The sequence below is a fragment of the Rhinolophus sinicus genome, linkage group LG05, assembly GCF_036562045.2.
Source record: "Rhinolophus sinicus isolate RSC01 linkage group LG05, ASM3656204v1, whole genome shotgun sequence".
Classification (NCBI taxonomy): domain Eukaryota; kingdom Metazoa; phylum Chordata; class Mammalia; order Chiroptera; family Rhinolophidae; genus Rhinolophus; species Rhinolophus sinicus.
Window position 1 is genome coordinate 88,253,309 of NC_133755.1, and position 23,358 is coordinate 88,276,666.

At 37.7% G+C, this 23,358-nt stretch overlaps 1 long non-coding RNA gene and 2 pseudogenes across 1 annotated transcript in view; 2 read left to right on the plus strand and 1 right to left on the minus strand.

Annotated features, from left to right (window-relative positions):
* LOC109439938 (TBC1 domain family member 22B) overlaps window positions 1-23,358 on the plus strand; it is a 323,763-nt gene that overhangs the window by 17,181 nt on the left and 283,224 nt on the right. The window lies entirely within an intron of this gene.
* LOC141571763 (dynein light chain Tctex-type 1 pseudogene) lies at window positions 6,356-6,783 on the plus strand (annotated as a pseudogene).
* LOC141571764 (transmembrane protein 217-like) lies at window positions 9,876-10,458 on the minus strand (annotated as a pseudogene).

Genomic DNA, 23,358 nt, shown 5'->3' on the forward strand with positions numbered 1-23,358 from the left:
AGATCTGTATTACAAGAAATGTTAAAGGAAGTGCTCAGGCAGAAGAAAAATGGTGTCACATAGAAATCTGGATCTATACAAAGGAATGAACAGCCTGGAAATGATAAAAACATGGATAAATATATGATATTTTTCTTGTCATTTAAGACTCTGTAAGAGATAATTTAAGCACAAAATAACAATGTAGATTGAGATCTATAACATAAAAGCAAAATATATGACAGATAACAATTGCACAAATAGGCGAGGAATGTTGGAAGTTTACTATTGTAAGGTTCTTGTATTATATATGAAGTGGCATAACGTCATCTGAAAGTAGACTGTAGTAAGTTAAAGTTGTATATACTATAAACTCTAAAACTATCACCAAAATAACTCAATAAAGAATTATATATAATAAGGTAGCAAAGGAGATAAAATGAAACCATAAGAAACATAAAATTAATCCAAAAGAGAGGGGAAAAAAATCCAAAGAACAGATGGGAGAGGTAGAAAACAAATAACAAGAGGACCACTAAATGTAAATAACCTAAATACCCCAATTAAAAGGTTGTTAGTTTGGATAAAAAAGCAAGACCCAACAATGTACTGCCTATAATAAACATACTTTAATGTTTATTATGTTAGTTAAAAATAAAAAGGTGGGAAATGATATGTCAACACAAATCAAAAGAATTCTGGTGTGGCTACCTTGATATCAGACAAAGAAAATTTCAGGGTAAACAATAAGCTCACTGAGGGTTGCTATATGGGAGGCGGGGTGGGAATAAGGGGGAAGGGGAGGGGATTAAAACACAGTCGGTAACCACAAGATGGCCATGGTGTTTTGAAAATTAATTTGGGGAATGGAATCAATAATGTTGTAAAGATTTTGTAGGGTATCCGATGGACACTCGTCTCATTAGGGAGACCACCTCAGGGATGATGTAGATGCCTGATCACTGCACTGTACACCTGAAGCTGAAGCTGAACAATAATGAATGTCAACTACAAGTTTTTTTTTTTTGTATATATATATATGCATATGTATATGTATGTACTTACAAGAAGCAGAGTACAGCATTAGGAATAGAGACAGTGGAAATGTAATGGCTCTGTGCAATGTCAGAGGGATAGTGGATGGGGGAGGGGGGTTCACACAGTGTGAGGGATATAAAAGATAAACGTCTAAGTATTAAAAAAACTTCTCTCTTACAACTAATAACAGATATTATAAGGAATTACATTTTGATTATTTGTGTCTGATGAGTAATCAAAGACAGCATTTTATAATGACCACGGATTAGAAAAGCTTTCCAGAAGAACATTGACTCAAAGATCCTTAACGTAATGATAACATATGCAGCTACTTCCTAAGTAAGGAGATAAGTGATTTTATTGAAACACATGACTACCTTCCTCAGTTATTAACTTTTCACATATTGTCCATAATCAGCACACATTTTCCTTTCATCATCGACTGATTTGCAACTTTACTCCAAAAAAACGTCAAAGTCCCTCACTTTCATAAACAAAGTCCACTCATTGTGTCAACATTTGAAATTCTGTATGTAAATCAGAACATGCTGTGATTGAATTGCTGCTCTTATCATCTCCTACTTACTCCTATCAAAGCATATAACTGGATTAGTGGGAAAACAGCTCCATTATGCTTGCATTTAAGCTCTCCCTAACAGCAGGCTTCCTTTCTGCAACAGAAAATGAGCTCTAGAGATAACACAGACACTAAGAAATGATGCAGCTTTCATTCTGACATATATGATTTAAGCGTAAAAATGACCTTTTTAAACAAAAGAAAGAAACTTAGAAATATAAACCTAAAACTTGAGAGGATGCTTGATTTTTCTGTCCAATAGTTCTAGGCGACTTTGGAAAGGTGTTCATACAGATTTGTGTCATGACTCGTTGGATGACTGACATGATATCAGGTGTGAGGATGAAGAGAAATGCATGGGGGCTTTGTGGAAAGATTATTATCAAAGTTAATTATAGAATCACTACCAGGTTTCCTAAGTGCCTTATTACTTCGCCTCCTTGAAGTTACAAAAGCTCCAAGTTATTTTGTTTCTTTCCTAGACTTTCAGTTTAAAAGAGAAAATATTTAAAAAAAAATACATACACGCAAGTGTGCATACACACACATACACATGTGCACACACATCAAGACTTTATATATTTTGAAATTCCTTAGAATTCCCATATCATTATATTTTTAAGTTTGTATTTAATGAGAATAAGTATGTTAAAGATAAAAATACAATTTTACTTGTCTCTTATCTAAACATTGCATAAGAATTAATCTTCTTTAAATGTATCAATTTCAGACCTTTTATACTCCTAAATAAAGCATGGTGACTAATAAAACTGAAGAATTCCTTTTAAATTATGAAGTCAACGTAGTTGATATTAAGTATATTGCAAATGTAAAAAAGTATATGTGAAGTTTGATAAAGAGCAAAATATATGATAAAGGAAGTAAATATATAAAAAGAAAACATACTGTCTAAGCAAAATGTATAATCCAGATAGAGTGTTGAAGTGTTTATTTGCAATTATAAGAGTTATCCAATTCATATGTGCTTTTTCAAGCAAAAATACAGCAAATTTCCTAAAAGTCCTCTACCAAACATAAACAACTTTCTTCTTTAATAATAAATTTAGATTAAAAAAAAGAATAATCTCAGGGATACAGAGGTCATGTCACAGTGAAAAGGGGTTAATTCATCAGAAGGATATAACAATCCTAAACATTTATACACCTACTATAGAGTTTCGAAATACATGAAGCAAAAGTGGAAAGAATTACAAAGAGAACTAGAGAAATCCACAATTATAGTCAGAGATCGCAATACCTCTCTTTCAGTAATTAATATAATAAATAGACAGAAAATTAGAAAAGATGTTACATTTAAAGAATACTATCAACTAACTTAATCATACTGATATTTATAGAACACTGCAGCCAACAATAGCAGAATAAATATTCTTTCCAGATGGATATGGAACATTTATCAAGATAGCACATATTCTGGACCATAAAACTATTTTCAATAAATTTAAAATGATTCAGATCATGCAGCATATGTTTTCTGATCATACTAAAATTAAATTAGAAATCAATATCAGAAAGATTTCTGGAAAATCTCCAATTTTGGAACAAAGTAGCACTTTATAAATAACACATAGATCAAAGAAGAAATCAAGAGCAAATTAGAAAGTATATTTGACTGAAAATGAAAAACAACACATCAAAATTTGTGTGATGCCATTTAAGTAGCACTTAGGGGAAATTTTATAGCATAAGTACCTCTTAGAAATAAGAAAGATCTTAAATCAATGACCTTAGTTTTTACCTTAGGAAAGTATAGAAAGAAGAACAAATTTAACTCAAAGTAAGTAGAAGAAAATAATAAAGATCAGAGCAGAAATCAATGGAGATGGAGACATTAGAAAAATAATAGGTAAAATCAATGAAACCCAAAACTGGTTTCATTAAAAACTTATAAACCTCCAGTTAGGCTAATGTGAGAGAGAGAGAGAGACAGACAGACAGACAGACAGACAGACAGACAGACAGACAGACAGACACAGAGAGAGACAGAGAGACAGAGAGACAGAGAGAGAGAGAGAGACAGAGAGAGAGAGAGAGAGAGAGAGAGACAGAGAGAAACAGAGACAGAGAGAAACAGAGAGAGAGAGAGAGAACACAAATGGATAACAGAAATGAGAGCAATGACTTCACTATACATTCTACAGCTATTAGAAGACTAACAAGAGAATATTATGAACAGCTTTATGGCAATAAACTTGACCACTTAGATTAAAAAAATGTCTTGAAAGACACAAACTACTAAAGCTTACTCAAGAAGAAATAGGTAACCACAATAGTCCTTTATCTGTTTATTAAAAATTGAATTTGTAGTTAAAAACTTTCCAAAAGAAATCCCAGGTCTAGATAATTTCAGTGCTGAATCCTACCAAACATTAAGGAAGAAATACTCCTTTCTATGAAGAAAGCATTACTGTGATACCAAAACCTGATGAAAACATTATAAGAAAACTACAGACAAATATCTTCCATGAACATAGATACAAAAATTCTAAACAAAATTTAACAAATCTAATCCAGCTATAGAATTACACATCATGACCAAATAGTTTATCCCAAGAATATCATGGCTGGTTTAACATCGAAAAACTCTATCGAAGTAATTTACCATATTAATAATTAAAAAAATAAAGACCGTATGATCATCTCAACACATGTAAAAATAAATTTGACAATATGCAACATTTATTCCAGATTTAAAGAAATTCAGCAAACTAGGAATCAAACGGAACTTCCTCAACCTGATATAGGAAAGCTATGAGAAAACCTATAGCTAACACCAAAGTCACTGAAGAAAGACTAAGTGCTTTCCCTCTAAAACAAGGGACAAGACAATTGTCAAGTCCTGCATGACAAGAGTTGTTGGGAACGAGGAGGGCGTCAGGGTTAAGAAATACAGTAGCCAAGAAGGGGGGCTAAGGGACTCCAGCCTCAAGGACTGAGCCCTGAATTGGGCCAATGCATAGCTTTTATTAGTTAGGTGAGGAAGTAAAGGAGATAAAGCTTGTCAATCTCAAGATCTGTGAATCCTATACATCATAATAGGAAACTGATTCAAGCCAATCACCCTTGCCTGCAGGCAGCTGAACCAGAAGTCTCAGGAAGTATGTACTTCCCCAAGGGACAAAACCTTTATGCAGATGAATAGGTGGAGAGCACATCATTGAATCTCTTCCCCTGCGTGTTGTGGGAAGGAATGAAGCCACAGAGGCAGAGGCTCTCCTTAGCCGGGGGAAGGTGGGGGGCTGTGCCCACCTCTATCAACCCTGTGGGTTCTCCTGTTGGTTCCCATGTGGCTCCGCTTGGCTTGGGTTGTTCCCTCCGTGGGGAATCTTACCCATCATTGGTTGACCAGCCATCTTTCGGGGCCAAACAGGGAGACATAAGGTGCAAGCACAAAGGTGAAGCAAAGTCCCTGAAAGGATCTGTCTCACAGACTCTCCTTTCTTTAGGGGCAGGAACGAGGAGACAGACGGGTAGGCTGCTGCGTGGCAACAGACAATAACGTCCCGTTTCACTACTTCTGCTCAATGTTGTCCTGGAGGTGCTGCAAGTGTAATAAGGCAAGAACAGGAAGAAGTAAAACTGTCCTTATTTGCAGACAACATTACTGACTATGCAGAAAATCTGATGGACTCTACAAAAACAATACTTGACCTAATATATGAGTTCAGCAGTGTAAGAGGGTACAAAAAAATTGTATTTCTATATCCTAAAAACAAACAATTAGAATTAAAACTTAAGAAATAGGGCTTGCCCGGTGGCTCAGACGGTTGGAGCTCCGTGCTCCTAACGCCAAAGGCTGCCGGTTTGATTCCCACATGGGCCAGTGGGCTCTCAACCACAAGGTTGCTGGTTGGGCTCCTCGACTCCCACAAGGGATGGTGGTGGACTGCACCCCCTGCAACAAACAACAGCAACAGGACCTGGAGCTGAACTGCGCCCTCCACAACTATGATTGAAAGGACAACAACTGGACTTGGAAAAACTCCTGGAAGTACACACTCTTCCCCAACAAAGTCCTGTTCCCCTTCCTCAGTAAAAAAAAAACTTAAGAAATAATACCATTTACAATAGCATCAAAAATATAAAATACTTAGAGATAAATCTGCAAAAGATGTGAAAGACTTGTATATTGAAAACTACAAAGCACTGGTTAGAGATATCAAAAAAGACTTAAATGAATGGAGAGAAATACTATTGTCATGGGTTAGAAGACTCAATATTGTTGAGATGTCAATTCTCCCCCAATTGATCTATAGATTCAACGCAATCCCAATCAAAATCCCAGCAGAGGTTTTATAAATAGAAATTTTAAGCTGTTTCTAAAGTACATATGGAAATGCAAAGGACCTATAATTGCCCAAACAATTTTGAAAATCGCCAAGACAATTTTAAACATAGATGGAGGAATATGATTTAAAGACTTATTGTAAAGCTACCATAATCAAGACAGGGTGGCACTGGCATAAAGATAGACAAATAGGTCGGTGTAATAAAATAGAGTCCAGAAAGAGACATGTGTGTACCTATATATAAAGTCAATTCCGTAGAGAAAGGAAATCTTTTCAGAATTAGAGTTGAAACAATTAGACAACCAGGAGCAAAAAAAAGTAAACTTTGATTTATATTTCTAACCATACTTAAAAAAATTAACTCAAAAGGGATTATAGATCTAAATTTAAAACTATGACCTCTAGAAGAAAACATAGGAGAAAACCTTCATGACCTGGGGTTGGGCTAAACATGACAACCAAAAGTGTGATTCATAAAAGAACAAATTGAGTGCGCTCTACTTAGGGAGGTGGAGGCCACGCTTGAGGAAAGATGGAAGACCACAGTCTGCGGAAGAGACTGCTTTCCTTGTTGATGAAGTGAGCAACATAGTAAAAGAGGCTGTAGAAAGTGCAATTGGTGGCAACACATATCACCACAGCAAAGCGAATCAGTGGACCACAGATGTGATAGAACAAACATGAAGCCAACTCACCAAGCTGGGAAAACCAGTTAAAAGCTCGTACATTGTGATCTGTACAATTATGCAGAAGAAGGGAGCAGGATCACACACGGCAAGTTCTTGCTTCTGGGACAGCTCTGCTGACGGGAGCTGCGCCGTGCGATTGGAGGAGGAGACCAGGTGCTGCGCTGTCGGAGCCTGTGGACTGTCCATTTGAGCTCCTCCTCCGCCTGTGATCTTTCTCCTTTTGTCTCAGCATTTCTCTTCCATCTTCTAACCACCCGCTGTGAATTCAGTGAACACCATTTTCATTCTCTCTAAGTGTCCTTTCTTGCACTCTCACTATGTAGAGGAAAAAAACCCCAAATGATGGCATTGTTCTGTGAGCTGCACACCCTAAGTCAGAGGAATCACTCACCACAGGTGGTCAGAGCCTGGCCTGCCTTTTGCCTTTACTCTGAATATTTGTGTTCAAAGATGCTAAAAACAGAAATCTGCTAGTGTGAAACTTTCTCTACTCTCTGAAATGATTCAAGTACACTAATTTTCCATACTTTGTGCTTTTGTCAGAATAATAAATTATTCCAATTAAAAAAGAACACATTGATAAACTGGACTTCACTGAATTTGAAAATCTCTGCTTTTCAAAAGATACCCTTAGGTGAATGAAAAGACAAGGCACAAACTGGAAAAAATATTTACAAGTCATATATCCGATAAAGGATTTGTGTTTAGAAAATATAGGGTGGTCGGATGGCTCAGATGGTTAGAGTGTGAGCTCTGAGCAACAGGATTGCTGGTGAGATTCCCACATGAGCCAGTGAGCTGCACCCTTCACAACTAGAGTGAAGACAACGAGCTGCCGCTGAGCTGCCATTGAGCACCCATGTGGCCAGATGGCTCAGTTGGTTACAGCGCATGCTGTCAACAACAAGGTTGCCAGTTCTACTACCACAACTAGATTGAAAACAGCGACTGGATTTGGAGCTGAGCAGCGCCCTCCAAAACTAAGATTGAAAGGACAAGAACTTGACTTGGCGTAATGGGCCCTGGGAAAAACACACTCTTTCCCAATAAAGTCCTGGAAATACACACTGTCCTGTTCCCCTTCCCCAATAAAATATTTAAAACAATAAGATAGAAAGAAAGCAAATATAAATAACTCCCCAAATTCAGCAATAAAAAAACAAACAACCTAATTTTTTTAAATGGGCAAAAATTTGAACAGACATGTTACCCAAAAAAGATATAAGGAGCTAAATGAGCACATGAAAAGATGCTCAGCATCATTTGTCATTAGAGAACCCAGGTTAAAACCCCAATGAAATACCACTATACACCTAACAAAATGGTTAAAATGAAAAACTTATCGTCTGTACTAAGGCTGGCAAGGACGTGGAGAAACTGGAATTCTCATATACTGTCACTGGGAATGCAAAATTGTAAGCCGCTCTAGAAAAAAATATTGCCAGTTTCTTTAAAAAGCTAAAATGATATTTACCGGAGATAAATGAAATCCTAAGTCCACACAAAGTTTTGTACAAAGATGTTTATAGTGTTTTTATTCCTAATGGCCCTAAACTGCAACCACACATGCCCTTCACTGGGCAAATGGATAAACAGACTGTGGTACACTCCTGCCATGGCACCTGCTCAGCAAGGAAGAGCAAACTATTAACATACATAACAACAGGGATGAATCTTAAAGGCATCAGGCTGAGTGAAAGAGGCCAGACAGAAAAAGAGTACATACTGTATGAATTCACTTATGTAACATTCTAGAAAATGCAAACTAATATATAGTGACAGCAAATCAGTACCTTGTGATGTGGGGTGGGGAGTGCAGGGAGGGGCGGGAGGCGGGGATTATGAGGAAACTTTTGCAGGTAACACATATGTTCGTGAACTCAATCATGGTGATGGTTTCACTGGGATACACTTATGTCAAATTATATATGTTAAACATGATATATTATCATATGTCAATTATGCTTCAAGAAAGCTATTAAATAAACACTTAAAATAATATCAAATGTTTGAAGTAGAAGTTTGCTCAATTTGTCTTCTATCCTGGCTTAAGCTGCTCTGATAGTTTCTAAACCAAAACACAAAGTGAGGTTTCATTTTTCTGTTTTTTTTCTTTTAAAGATTTTATTGGGGAAGGGGAAAAGGAGCAGTGTGTACTTCCAGGATTTTTGGGGAGCAGTGTGTACTTCCAGGATTTTTTCCAAATCAAGTTGTTGTCCTTTCAATCTTAGTTGTGGAGGGCACAGCTCAGCTCCAGGTCCAGTTGCCCGTTGCTAGTTGCAGGGGGCGCAGCCCACCATCCCTTGAGGGAGTCGAACCGGCAACCTTATGGTTGAGAGCCCACACTCCAACCAACTGAGCCATCCGGGAGCTCAGCGGCAGCTCAGCTCAAGGTGCCGTGTTCAATCTTATTTGCAGGGAGCAGAGCCCACCATCCCTTGTGGGAATCGAGGAGTCAAACTGGCAACCTTGTGGTTGAGAGCCCACTGGCCCATGTGGGAATTGAACTGGCAGCTTTTGGTGTTAGGAGCACGGAGCTCCAACTGCCTGAGCCACCGGAACGGCCCCAAAGTGAAGTTTCTTGATCTGTGATAATGTGAAATCATGTACTGTCTCATATGGTTGGCTAAGTGGTTCATAACTGCAAAATCCTCAAGGTCAGGCCTCAAATTTTACACTTTTCTTGCATCCTCCTCCCGTCCAGACACAGAAAAGTTTAGCAAGTCCGTTTTGATTAACCAAGTAAGTGTCTTTTGCACTATTTGACAAATTCGGAAAGGAGGGGGTTCAAAATAGAAAAGGAAGAATTATTTTTTCTCTATTTTTATTGTTTTACTTCTCTGGAATATAGCATAGAGGACACAGGGTAAAAACTATAGCACAAAGTCACCGACAGTATCCTTTATGCAACCTGAGGTACACATACAGATGCGCCTGTCCCCGGGTTACATTAGAGAGCTCCTGGTTGAAGGCTGATGAAGACATACCAAGGTGAAAGGATTCCCTGACTGCAATTTGCTTCATTTCACTCCCTTGCCCTCTTTATTTTGACCAGGAAGGTGGTACTGACCAGAAAAGGAAGGAGAACTCCAGGAGGGCTTGATAAATGACAATGCCCTTTAAGTAACCATCCTCAGTGAGCAGGATTTCTCTCCACATTGGCCAAAAAGGTGGCAGTAGGGTCTATACTTGAATAGACTAGCAAAAGTGAAAGACATGGGAAATAGAACTATTATGAGAACCTGGGAAATCTACCGCTCACGGGAGAGAAAAGGGCCAACATTATTCATTATAGTGGCGCGTAAAGTTGATTATCTTTGATTTCCGCTGTGGAAACTCTCTACTGCCTGCAGAAATACGTCTGTTGTAGAAAATTATATTGCCCTGGGCTTTACTTCTGTAGATTATGTGGGCATAAGTGGTGACAAAGAACGTCCAGAAACAGTGCATGAATACACGGGACACCAAGCCAAACCAGCGCATGACTCTGACCTCCCAGTGCTGGTGTCACTGTTGGTAAGGATTTGTAGTACGATGTTCACAGTCTCATAGAAGAAGATCCAGGTGATGTAGATCACTAAGCCCCTGCACATCTGGGCGTGTACTGAGTATATGAGCAAGCAGCTGATGATGGTGGTGATGCAAGACAGGAAGAGGGCGATATTCAAACTCCAACAGATGAAGAACTGACGTATCAGGAGAATTACACTCTTGTTCCATTGGTTAACCTCAGTGCAATTGCTGCTCCTCAGTGGCTTCTGTTCGAAGATGACGTACATGTCAGTGGCTACGATGGTAAAAACCCCTGCTAACACGGTGCCTGTTTTGGCGGTCATCCCACACCAGTGTTTCTGTCTCATGCTGAGAATTCCTGTGGAGACAAACAATATAAGGGGGAATTCTGCTTCCTATCCATGTGGTAAATTAAATTACCAGGGTGTCTGCCTCCAGTCCTAAAGGAGAAACGACAGAGAGAAATATGAAACCAGGAAATAACTGTAGGAAGACAGAAGACTGTTTACAATTGATTGGGAGTGGGAGTGGGGAGGAGGGAGGATGCAGTCTGGTGGCAGCGAGCAGATCAATTACAGGAGTGGTTCTCAACCTGTCTTCACATTAAATCACTGAAAGTAAGAGGCCCAGGCCCTATCTCAGACCAATTAGAACATTTTCTAGGTGGGTCCCAAATATCAGAATTTTTCAAAACTTCCTACTGATTTTCATATGTAGCCAGAATTGGAAAACACTGAGCAGAAAAAGGTAGTTTAAATGATCTTTCCTAGCTTTGCCTTGGGCAACCATTGCTGCCCCCTCATGGGGAAAATTGGCGGCACTTGTTCAACCTTGAGTGCAGGTGTCCTTAGGAGAAAAATCTGGGCAGCAGGATAGCCCTGCTGGGGTGAGGAGCTGATGAAAACAGGGGGCTTTGAGTAATCACTCCTCCACTACAAATCAAAACTTAAGGAACATAACGAAAGGTGTATTTTAAGGAAAATTGAGAGCCTTAGGATACAATAGATTTGTAATAGAAAAGGAAAATCAGTAATGAGCTAAGTGTTCAACTCAAGAAGTTAGGGAAAAACAACAACAACAATAAGAACAACAAAAAATAGAAGGGAGAAAATAAGTAGAACAGAAAACAATGGAAAGGAACTTTTTAAAAACTAGAGGATTTCTGATTGGTTAGGTTTTGGGGGCCAACTTGCTGCTAAAAACAACTGAAAATGCTGGATAAAATAGTTTTAAAATATTCTTAAGAGCAGAGAAGTGCTGACAAAGTAGGAGGTAAGAGGTAGAAAGCCAAAGTCCATAGGAGTTTAAGAACTGGGACAAGCAAGAAAGCACGGAAATCAATTTTGCTCTGAGGATATTTGCCAATCTGGACAAACTTGAATTTCATTTATGAGAGAGCTCTGCAGAGTAAGAACAAATGAAATCAAAGCTCAGGGTCTGCCAAGATGGGCAATCTGTTTGAAGGCCTTCCCTATATTGGTCATGGACCCCCCCCCCCCAAGTGATATGATTAAAGGTGAATAAGAAGTAAACCTGCCCTCACAGCTTTCTCCCAAAGAGGTTCCAAAGAAAGTTAACTTAGCATGACACTGAATTTATGGGAGGAGGGAAACTCTCCTTGAGACATTATGATCATAGCTAGTCTTTTCGTGGATTTATAGCCTAAAAGACATGAATCATTCAAAACACTTTTTTAAGTCATAAGTCTAGTTTAAAGTCGCCCTAAACTGGAAGTGTCTCTAAGTGCTGGCAAAAGCAAACTCACATCCTCTCTGGAAGAATGCATCTTTGTTTTGGTCCTCAAAGAATCTCCATTAGAAATTTTACAGAGACAGTGACTAGTACACAGTAAAAAATAACAAAGCAAACAAGGAGCAAGGGACTGTGAGTGAGAACCAACAGAAATAACACAATAGAAACACAACTGCAAGAATATAGATTATGAAACAATTATAATTGCTACTTTTTTTGCATTACTTTCTAATTTCATTTTTAATTGTGGTAAAATACACATAGCATAATATTTACCATCTTAACCATTTTTACGTGTACAGTTCAACAGTGTTAATTATATTCACATTGTTGTGCAGCCAATCTCCAGAACTTTTCCTTCTTGCAAAACTGAAATTCTATACTCATTAAACAATTCCCTACTTCCCCTTCCCTCCAGCCTTTGGCACCCACCATTCTACTTTCTGATTCTATGAATTTTACTACTTTGGATATGATATATGATAAATCTGGTATGATATAGTCAGAGCAGTATAGTGGAATAATACAGTATTTGTCTTTTTGTGACTGGTTTATTTCACCTAGCATAAGGTCCTCAGGTTCATCTACATTGTAGCATGTGTCATAATTTCCTTTGATTACTACATTTAAATAAATTTAAAAGAAAATATTGAAAACTATGTAGGAATAGGAAACCATAGAAAATAACCTAATATGTTTCAAAGAGAACCAAATAGGATTTCTAGAAATAGAAAACTCAATATCTGAAATTAAAAATACGGTAGGCATTGGGTAAAAGATTGGACGCAGATGAAGTGATAATTACTTAACCAGAGGATAAATCGAAAGAAATTATCCAGAATGTAGCACAAAGAAACAAAAAGATTAAAAATATGGATGAGAAGTTAAGAGACAAAAATGATATAATAAGATGTTCTGATTCTGAGAGAATGAGAGAGAAGGAAGGAGGGAGGAAAGAGAGTTGGGTAGCATATTTGAAGAGATAATAGCTAAGGATTTGCACAACTGAAAAACATGTCTACGCAGATTCAAGAATCCTAACTGATTGCTAGTAGGATGGATAAGAGGAAATCTACACCTAGACATTTGGTACTCATTCTGTTGAACACCAAATACTAAAATACATTCTCAAAATGCAGCTGAGGATCTATTTTTATTCATAAGAGCAACAGTTAGGCTTCTAAAGGAAACCAAAATCCAGTGGAATTATAAACGTGCTGAAAGAAAATAACTGCCAACCTAGGACTCTACACACAGCTAAATTATTTCTCAAAATTGAAAGCATGTTGTATATTAAAATTTTCATAAAATTCAAAACAATTAAAATTTAATATACTGTTTGGCCTACATGTATATGTGGATTAAATTTTATTTAAAAAGTAGGGAAATAATAAACATAAAATGGGATAGTGGTTACCTTTGAAGTGCAGGGTTTGGGATAGGGAAGGGGCATATAGATAAATGTGAATCATAGTTACTCTTCTATTCCTTGGGTTGAATGAGGGCAGTTAGATGTGCTCAGTATATATTTAAAAAAATAAATAAATAAACTGGTAAATAAGTGTAGGGTATGGAAATCCCATGTTCATAGATTGGAAGAATTAATATTGTTAAAATGTTAATACTACCAAAAGCCATCTATTGACCTGGTTTACCTACTTAGATAGCTACTATTAAATATATTTTCCATTATGCAATCCCTATCAATATTGCAATGGCATTTTTTTATAGTAGTAGAAAGAAACACCCCTAAAATTTATATGGAACCACAAAAAGCCCAATTAGCCAAAGAAATCCTGAGAAAGAAGAACAAAGCGGAGGCATTACACATCCTGATTTCAGGCTACATTATAAAGCTTATATGTATCAACACAATATTGACATAAAAACAGACAAATAGACCAATGGAAATGAATCAAGAGCCCAGAAATAAACCCAACATGTAAGGTCAACTAATATTTGACAAGGAACCCAAGAATAGAAAAGACAGTCACTTCAATAAATGGTGCTGGATAATTGGATATTCAAATGCAAAAGAATAAAACTGAACCCCTTACACCACGCAGATCAACTGAAAATGGATTAAAGACTTAAATGTAAGACCTCAAATCATGAAACTCCTAGAAAAACAACAACATAGGAATAAAGCTCCTTGACATAATGATTTTTTGGATATGACACCTAAAGCACAAGCAACAAAATAAAAAATAATCAAGTGGGACTACATCAAACTAAAATGTTTCTGCACAACAAAAGAAACAATTTACAAAGTGAAAAGACAAGATATAGAATGGAAATATATATTCATAAAACATAAATCTGATAAGGAGTTAATATTTAAAATATATAAAGAAATCAGACAACTCAATAGCAAAAAACAAATAACCATTTTTTAAAAATGGACAAAGGAATTGAATAGACATTTCTCCAAAGAAGACATACCAACAGGCATTATGACTTTGAAGGCATTATGCAAAGTGAAATAAGTCAGATAGACAAAGGCAAACACTGTGTGATCTCACTTATATGTGGAATCTTAAAAAAAGAAAGGAAAAAGGAAGAAAAAGACAAAAGAAAGAAAAGAAAAGGGAAACCAACCAAACTTGTTGAAAAAGAGATCAGACTTGTGGTTACCAGAGGTGAAGGGTGAAGGGAGAGGGAATTGGATGAAAGTGGTCAAAAGGTACAAATTTCCAGTTATGAGATAAATAAGTACAAGGGATGTAATGTACAACACAATGACTATAGCTGACAATGCTGTATGATATATAGGAAAGTTGTTAAGAGAATAAATCCTAAGAGTTCTCATCACAAGGAGAAAAATTTTTGCCTCATTTCTTTTTTCTTTCTTTTCTTTTTATTGTATCTATACACTGTGTTTCCTTGAAAATAAGATTGTGTCTTATATTAATTTTTGCTCCAAAAGACACATTAGGGCTTATGTTCAGGGGATGTCATCCTGAAAACTCATGCTGTGGCTTATTTTTCAGTTAGGTCTTATAACACGGTAAGAAGATGGATGTTAGCTGAAACTATTGTAGTAATCATTTCACAATATACATGAATCAAACCATCATGCTGTACACCTTTAACTTATACAGTGATCTATGTCAATTATTTCTCAATAAAACTGGAAAAAACGCTGTGGAGAATCAAATTTAAGTTAATAAGCCTCAATAATTAGGAATTTACCACCAAAACTAAGGTAATAAGGCTGAAAGATTTAGTAATAAGGCTGAAATATAAATGATAAATAGATTGTCTTACAGCCAAAGCAAAGTTCTATGGGAACTGTGATGGACGTATGAATATCATCCCAAAAATAATAACTAATACACTCTAGAGCCAGGAAGAAGCCTGGCTGCCATGCCAGTATCTGCTGCTATGTATCTGAATAGATTATCTGTTTAAATACAAAGGGTGCTATTGCCCTGGTTTTCCTATGTGGCATGCTACAAATTGGATAACTACTATTGAATATATTTTCCATTATGCAAATAGATTTTCTTGCTCATCATTTAATCTCTAGTGATTAGTAAAAAAAAAAAATCACTATTCATTTTGGTTGGCTTTCTTGCAGTGTTTTTTCTACGTAAAAAAAATTCACTTAGCACCTTTTCATGCATTTATTCACAGATATGGGGTGTATGATGTACATTAATGTTGGTTTTAATAAAAAATTAATTAAACCAACAAATAAATCAGTTAATAAAAGTGGGCCATGCATTGTATTAATGATGTCTGTTTTTTATGACATGAGATTGTGAGTAATTCAATTCGGGATACCTGAGTTCCCTAAGGAGAAACAAGGATGGAAAAAGACAAACCAAACTTTCAGTTATAAGATTAATAAATACTAGTCTCACAACAAATGTCCCTGTGGTGTAATTGACCTGCTGTGTTTACTTACCCACCTGAAACAGATGGCAGACTTCCTCTTTCTATTCCTTAAAATGCTCATTAAAATTTTGGGGTTCCCATTGGTCTCTCTATGGCAAAGATTGTTCATTGTCTCCCAACATCCATTTCCCTCTTCTTACTTTTTGTTGTAGCTAGACACATGGCCACTGGACTAATGACTACATTTCCCAGCCTCCCTTGAAGCTTTTCTTTTTAATTAAAAAAATTTATTACAATAAAAGACACATTGCCACTAATCTCCCTCAAAGTACTCCCCCTTGCTTCAAACACATTTATCCCATCGATCTTGCCACTTGCTAAAGCTCTTCTGGAAGTCCAATTTGTGAGTGTCTTTAGTGGAGCTGTCATGGCTCCCTCGATGTCTTGAATCGATTTAAAACATTTTCCTTTCATGGTCATTTTGACTTTGGGGAAAAGCCAGAAGTCGCACAATTTTAGATCTGGTGAATAAGGTGGATGAGGACACACCTTTTTCTTCTTTTTTTTTAGTTTCAGGTTTACAAAACAATGTAATAATTAGACATTTATGCCCCTCATAAAGTGAAAACCCCCCCAATCTACTACCCCTCTGACATCATATATCGCTGTTACAATACCATTGACTATATTCCCTATGCTGTACTTTACATCTGTGACTATATGTATATATTTAATTATAGCTGACATTCAATATTATTCTACTTCAGCATCAGGTGTATAGCACAGTGGTCAGGCATCTACACAGCCCATGAAGTGATCCCCTTGATAAGTCCAGTGCCCATCTGGCACCCTACATGATCTTTACAACATTATTGATTATATTCCCCATACTGTATTTCATATCCCTGTGACTATTTTGTGATTACCAACTTGTGTGACTATGTGACCAATGGGATATCAGGGAAAGTGACATGTGCCACTTTGCAGTCTTATTCATAAAAGAATGAGGAGTGTCTCACCTTCTCCTTTTCCTCCTTCCTGATTCTTGGCCTTGATCTTTGACCCCGACTTGGAGCCCTTGTCGAATATGATGAACACCCTTTTACCCGTGGATCACTGTTACTTGAGAGAGAAACAAACCCTTATCATAAATAAGCCACTGTTTGGGGGTTTCTTTGTTACAATAACTTAGCCTGTGCCATAATATATCTAAACTTCACTTTTTGGTGCTAAACCCAGTGAGGACTAGCAATCCACGGGGATCTAGCTCCTCCCTTGACTTTGCCCTTTTGAAGAAACCAGCAGGTTCTCTCCGTCTATATGTTTATCTCCCTGAAAGAGATGTCTCCCTTTAATCTCAGGGTCACTATTGTCTTTACAATTAACTTGATAATAAATCATGTATTGTGACATCTTTTGCATTGTGTTAACTTGCTATTTAAATACTTTGTATTTATAAAAAATCATCCCATGGGCTACTAATGGGGACCTTAGGATTAGAGAAGGTAATTAATTTTGCCTAAGGCTGTACATCTGGTCAGTGGCAAAATCCGGATTTTAACCTATACCTGCCTGGCTCCAAGACCAATCTCAACACTCAATCCACTTGTGCCTTATCTTCCTCAGAGATTTGTGAGCTCGCTGAGCCCAGAGACTCCATCCATCCCGCAGTTCCTAATAGATGGTCTTGACTAGAGCAGGGCCTCGATTAGAGCAGGCCCTTGACAAATACAGACAATTCTTCCCCCTTTGCCTCTCCTCTCAGTCATCTGTTCTCCGTAACTCTGAGGGCCGTTATGCTCTTCTCTCCCTTTTCTTCCTCTCTCCTGGGCTTTCTCCTTTCTTCCCTTCCCTCCCTCCCTGTCTTCTTCCCTCCAATAGTAAAACTTCTAAGTGTGTACTCTTGATCGCTCTAAGAGAAGGTGATGGTCTTTAACCTGGGAAAGTAGAAAGGACTAGGAAATGCAGGGAGCAAAAAAATTGCACGATGGTCCTCAAACAGGTTTTGTTTGAACAGCAGTCTTTTAAAGGAAGTTGAATTAAAATGCTCTCAGGCAAGGTGGATACTGTCCTGTTGTTAATTTTTCATCACTTCCTGTTATCTTTAGACCCCTTCACCTCATACATTTATTTTACTTGCCTGGCCCTGGAATGCCTTGGAGTTTGAGGCTCTTCCTTCAGAAGTCTCTTTATCTCATTTGATAGAGCAGATGTGACATTTTATGTAACATGAAAATGTTAATCACAATATTTTATTAATATTTTAATAATAAAAATGTTACTATTAATCTTTTTTTGTATTTTTATTTGTGCCTTTTTAAATCTCAGTATTGGCTTCTGTCCCCCTCCCCCATAAGATTATCTCTGTAAGGACCTGGCCCACAGGCAGACAAGCTACCAGGCAAGGCAGTCAGGGTCTCCTGGCTCCACGGGAACGCTGCTTAGCAGACCCCAGTTCTGTACGCTGACCAGCCTGCAAGGTCTCCCGGCTTCTTGGGGCGCAGTGTGCACGAGAGCAGGCCTGCAGGGCCCGCCAGATCGTTCTCCCACGGATCGTTCTTTGTTTTGCGGGACCTATATAACCTCGCTTCTCCTCCACTTTGGGGCAGATCACCACCTCTATGACCGGCCGCCACCGGAGACTCTCCCCGGTCAGTAAGTCTCAATGAACCTACATCCCGCACTCAGCCAGCTGGCGTGTTCTTTGGGCTTGTGACTTCTTAGGCGCAAATCTTAAAACAATTCGGATTCAGTCCGAAAAATCTCTCTTAAGTTATATGCTAAGTCAATAGAAAATTATCTTTTACTTTTAATATTTACTTCTCAGGAATATGCCAATCAAATGAAATGAGGTAACAATGCTGATAATAATAAACATTTACTAAAATCTTACTTTGTGCCAGACATTGTGTGAGAGTTTCACAACATTCTTTTCAGTGTAGCTATAATTGTACAATTTATTTTCTTGTTGAAGGTGAGAGAAGAGACGTGTATTTGAATTATTTATGCATTCAGACTCCCAGACATTGATTTTTATTTGTCAGGAGAGGAATCATTCACAATTACTGACAACCATTCAGAATTTAGCTCCAACTCAGGAGGTCGTTCTGCTAATTTTCTGATTCTTCAACAGAGCTTTGAAGAAATCCTGGTTCATTTCCCAAGGTACCTTCAATTGTACTAGTAACTTTATTTGATTTATTTTATTATTTGGCTCATTATAAGTTAAAGTCACCTGTAGATTTAATTTCTAGAACGTACTTTTCCTTAAGTTGCTGACTCTTCAGTTTGTTGTTCATTTGTTTCCTATTGCTAACTGTAATAAATCAACACAAATTTAGTAGCTTAAGACAACACAAACTTACTATCTCACAGTTCTGTAGGTCAGAAGTCTTGGCTGCCTCAAGACTCAAATGGTTTCTCTGCTTCAGGGTTCACACGGTAGAAATCAAGGTGTCATTGGCTGGGTGGGTTCTTGGTGGGAGGCTCTGGGGAAGAATCTGCTTCCAAGTTCTTTTAGGTTGTTTCCTGAATTCAGTTCCTTGCAGCTGTAGGACTGAGGTTCCCATTTCCTTGCTGGATGTCAGCTGAGGGCCACCCTGTCCTCCTGGAGGCCCCCTCTGTCCTTGCCTGTGGGCTCTCAGAGCCGGCACAGTTCACCAAACCTTCTCATGGTTAGGACCTCCCTGACTTCTTCTGCCTCTGGCTGGAGAAAGTTCTCTTCTTTTACCAGCTCATGGGATTAGATTGGGTACACATGGGTAATCCAGGATAATCTCTTTGTCTTTAGATCTCTTACCCTAATTACATCTTACCTTAATTACAGAGTTCCTTTGCCATATTCATAGATGTGATTCAAGGGGCAAGGGGCAAAAGGACCCTTTGTGTCCCCCCAAATTTATGTTGAAGTCCTAACCCCCAGTACCTTCTGGCTACGTTTGGAGATGGGGCCTTTAAAGAGGTAATTATATTAAAATTAGGTCATTAGTGTGGGCCTAACCCAATATGACTGGTCTCCTTATAAGCAGGGGAGATTGGGACATAGACACACATGGAGAGAGGGAAGACCATGTGACGACAGGGAAAAGATGGTCATCTACAACTAAGAAGAGAGGGCTCAGGGGAAACCAACCCTGCCAACCCCTTGATCTAGCACTTCTAGCCATCAGAATTGTGAGAAAATAAATTTCTGTAGTTGAAGCCACCCAGTCTGTTGTGCTCTGTCATGGCTGTCTCAGCAAACTAATACAGGGGCCACAATTCTGCCAACCACAGCCATGAATTGTCCTCCAATTCTTCTTTGGATCTGGGTACATTGCCTGTCTACAACTGGGATGCTTTCTTACAAAAATTAATTCTTTTGGAAAATGTATTTTAACAATCAGTTTTCTTTTAGATGAAAACAATATAACAACACAAGTTTGTTTTTTTTAACTGAGGCCGTGGGATTAAACCAAATCATTCAAGAACCTAGTAAATCATCGTCAGTAAACTCCATTTAATATTAAGAAGTCAAGTAAAACTCATTCTCTCTGGGGAAATGTTTTTAGGATGTGGAGCTGCCGTGTTCCTGATTTTCTTACCACGTCCACTTCAAAACCCTGCTTCTTAGGTGTACCTGACGTTGTAGCTAAAAAAAAAATAATAATAAAATAAATGAAATAAAATAAAAAAGAATTTCAGTCCCTAGACCAGACCTGCTGAAGGTGTGGACCCAGAGAAAACTCCCAACTTACTTGTCTTCTTTGTGCCTGAAACTGGGGAACAGAATAAAGCTGAAGGAAGTTACCCTGCAAGGTATTTCTTTTTTGCTTGTGTAAGTCTTTTGAGGAGGTATAAAAAATTTTTATTTTTGACTCTGGGCTAATATATTTGGTTACCAGGTACAAAAAGATGTCTTGTTCCAAAATATAGAATTTTCCCAAATTGATGCAAATAGAATTAGGGATCACAAACACACGTTGACATAGCAAAACTCTCCACCAAAAGGCTCCTGCCCATAATGAATTTTCTATACATAACATTTTTTCTGAACCTCCAAGGGTCCTACGAGATATTTTGTACCAATATTCATTGTCACCAGTTCCTACTGGGCCTTCAGCAACGCTAGGAACTCCTACTACACATCTCTGGTGACTTCCTCTCCTATTATTTGCAACAACTATTTTAAACCTTCTGCTTTGAGATGCACAAATCCCATTTCCACATACAAAACCTCTTCCTCTGTTACAGTGACTAACTTTCTCCTTCTACCATTGTCTGTGTTCCAGAGCCCCTTCCTCCTGCCCTCTCTGGAACTTTCCATGTATTACTTCATTGGACCCCTCCGTATCTTGTGAAGGATCTTCTTGTGGCTTCTGACAGCAAGCACACCTGTTTTCCTTCCATGTCTCTGGCAACTCCTTCTCAAAATCCCTTACTGGCTTCCTTCTGCTTGTTCTTAAATGTTAGTCTTCCTCTGTACACATTCCAAAACACTCTTCTTCTCACTTTCTCCTTTCTCCTCAGATATTGTCACTCATCACCGTGGTTCAGTTGCCATCACAATGATGACTCCCAATCCAGTCCGGTCTATGTAGAGATTTAAACCTGCATATTCACATATTCTGCCTCCCTCTGGGAACTTTTCAGGCTGCTCAAACTCAACATGTCACAAACTGAGCTTACAATTCTCCCATCCCCACCCCAACCTGCTGCTACTTCAGTGTTTATTTCAGTAAATGATATCAGTATCCATCTCCACCGTTTCCCCATGAACCTCCCTCTCTCTCATCCTTTACATCCCAAACTACTCAGTTTCATCTACTCTTACTCCCAAATATCTCTTGAATCAGTCATGTTTTTCCCATCTCCACTGTCACTGCCATAATCTAATCACCATCATGTCTCCTCTGGGCTATTGAAACTAACACGTCTTGTAAAGTTGTCGTCTTTATAGCCATGAATGATGATACAGCCAGGTTGGGCATTTGGGTAAAAGTGCAGTGGACATGTGGGTAAAGGATGAAAAGTCCTCATTATCATGATGGGAGGTCAGTAAATAATGTCTAAAAATGATTAATCAAGAACTATCAGTATGAGTGTATAATTTAGAGATAAAAGGTAAACAGGAGGAGAAATAGAAGAATTGAAGGTGGTTGCCTGTGGGAAGTATGACTAGGGGTAGGGACAGGGAGCAAAGGACTACTGTTTTTATAAGCCTCTAACAATACTACTATACATACACACAATGTTAACAAACACACATTTATGAAAATATACTTATTTCATGAGTTCTTAATAAATCCGGATCATTAAATAAATCCCATTGGCTGCCTTAATACTGGTATAACTTTCTGTTTTTAATTAAATTTATTGGAGTAACATTGGTTAATAACATACACATTTCAGGTGTTCAATTCTATAATACATCAACTATATATTGAACCGTGTGCTCACAACCCAAAGTCTAGTCTCCTTCTGTTACCATATAGTTGACCTCCTTTACCCTCTTCGTCCTTCCCCCACCCTCTTCCCCTCTGGTAACCACTGGTATTTTCTTTAATACAGTATCTCCTTAGCTCCAGAAAGGGTTAAAGCTGGCATCATGGAAAGACAGCTGGATAACTTTGCTCTACTCTAAACCAAGAGCTAAAAATGTTATCCTGAAAAGTAGTTGGTGTTAGCATAACGTGCTTGGTTTATTTGTGAAATTTCCTGAAAGTGATATATTAGTTCAAATACTACATAACTAGAAATGATTCTGATTCCATCTTTGAATATTTACAACATTCCAAATTGTTTTTAAATTAAAGATGTCTCTTTTGACTTTTAAATAAACTACACTAGAAAATAAAAATTATTAATACAACGAAATATTGTAAAAGAAAGAATTGATTTTTATCCTTCCACTTCACATTGAACTCAGTAAAAGTGTATAATGTTTATTTTAAAATACTCTTTGTTTTTTTTTTTAGTCCCGGAACTAAGGTTTTCTCTTACTTGGGAAGGTCTCACTTGACAGTCTGCAGATCTAGTCCTTTCTGAGGGGGCTGTATTGAGGGCATTGGCATGTGTATTTTTTTGGAAGCACTGCACTCCCAGTTTTAATCCCAGGATTAGGGGACTGAGTTCATTAGTCATGTACTGAAGGGTATCCTGAAATGCAAGGGAAGAAATAGACTAGATAGTTATAAGTGAGGTGTCAAGGTTAAGAACAGCAAATTTTCAATTCAAATGGCCAGAGTTCAAACCTTGGTTTCCCCATTTACTGTGTATTTATCCTCAGCTACCACACCTTTAAATTGGGTGTAAAATTACTCAGCAAAAAAACAAAACAAAACAAAACAAAAGAATGAAATCTTGCCATTTGTGACAACATAGATGGACCTAGAGGGTATTATGGTAAGTGAAAAAAGTCAGACAGAGAAAGACAAATACCATATGATCTCACTTATATGGGGAATCTGAAAAAGGAAGCAAAACAAATTAATAAACAATACAAAACAGAAGCAGACCCATAGACATAGAGAATAAACTGATGGTTGCCAACGGGGAGGGGGTGAAGGGATACGTGAAATAAAAAAATCAAAAAAGAAAAAGAACAGATGAGACAAATAGAAAACACATAGTAAGATAGCAAGATGGTAGATTTAAATTAAACTATAGCAATAATTACCTA